At 40.2% G+C, this 1434-nt stretch overlaps 1 pseudogene; it reads left to right on the top strand.

Annotated features, from left to right (window-relative positions):
• The first annotated feature begins 715 nt into the window (after positions 1-715).
• On the top strand, positions 716-1162 carry LOC116859531 (annotated as a pseudogene).
• The last annotated feature ends 272 nt before the right edge of the window (positions 1163-1434 follow it).

Genomic DNA, 1434 nt, shown 5'->3' on the forward strand with positions numbered 1-1434 from the left:
ATCAACCTATCTCCAAGTTATTTGAATGCCCAGAACAATGTTCAAAAATATTTATAGGAATACAAAAGAATAATGTGCTTAAACAACATAAGTTTACAATGTCTAACACCCAAAATCATTAACTCATGAAAAGACCATGGAAGATACAAAAATGACCAAAATCAAATTTCTAAAGATGAAAAATACGCTGGGTAGGACTAAGTATTTTGACATTGCAGACTTAAAAAAAAAAAGACAGTGAGATGTGGGACAACTTCAAGCAGCTTAATACCTGAGTAACTGGGAATCATAGGAGAAGAGAGGGAAGAAGGGATGAGGAAAACTATTTGAAGAAATAATGACCAAAAATTTTCCAATTTTGATGGAAATTATATACCCCCCAAAAATGAAGCTATACCGAGGTTCATCATAAATCAAAGAGCCTAAAATGTACTTTTAAATGCAGTGTAGACACATTTTAAATGTCTCTAGCAGAAACCAAAATATATTGGTCCAGACCTGATCTGAAGTCAGTCTCATGTTTGGTTCCTAGAATACTGGCTCAGAAGATTTTTCTAAGAGTAATTTTCAATCTAATACAAATAGTCAATTTTGCCACTAAGTATGAGAAATACTTCAGAAATTTTGTAATGAATCTTATTCTTTAATTATTGGCTTTATAAAGAAATATTTCCTTCCTTTCCTCAGCTGCCTTTAAGGGGCTGGGTCCTGCCCAGGAAGGTAAGGCCTGGTGGGGGTAAGTCTCTCCCTTTATCCACACCAACAGCACCTCACCTGGCAGTGCCTGCTCAGCACTCACCTGCACCATGGCCTTTGTCTTGGAGCTTCCCTGCATCTACTCAGCCCTCATCCTGCAGGATGAAGTACTGGTCACAGAGATGAAGATCCATGCCTCACTAAAGCAGCCAGTGTAAATGTTGAACCTTTCTGGCCACGCTTGTTTGCAAAGGGCCTGGCCCATGTGAACATCAGGAGGTTCATCTGCAATGTAGGGAGTGGTGGACCTTCCCCAGCAGGAGGTCCTGCTCCCTCCACCACTGCTGCCCCAGCTGAGAAGAAAGTGGAAGCCAAGAAAGAAGAATCAGAAGAGTCTGCTGATGACATGGGCTTTGGACTTTCTGACTAAACCTCTTCTGTAACCTGTTCAATGAAAAGCTGAACTCTTAAACTGAAAATAAATGGGGGCATCTGGGTGGCTCAGTCCATTGAGCAGCGAACTCTTGGTTCCAGTCAGATCATGATCTAAGGGTTGTGAGATCCAGTGGCCACGGAGCTCCAGGCTTGAGGTAAGTCAGGCTGGAGAATCCCTCTTACCCACCCACCCCCACTCAACTAAATAAATAAATAAATCTTTTGAAAAAATAAAAATAAATGTTTCCTATTCTCATTATTATTATAAGGTTACCTAGCTTTATACTCCAAAACTTTACTATA

Source organism: Lontra canadensis, unplaced genomic scaffold (genome assembly GCF_010015895.1).
Source record: "Lontra canadensis isolate GAN:19392208 unplaced genomic scaffold, GSC_riverotter_1.0 scaffold158, whole genome shotgun sequence".
Classification (NCBI taxonomy): Eukaryota; Metazoa; Chordata; class Mammalia; order Carnivora; family Mustelidae; genus Lontra; species Lontra canadensis.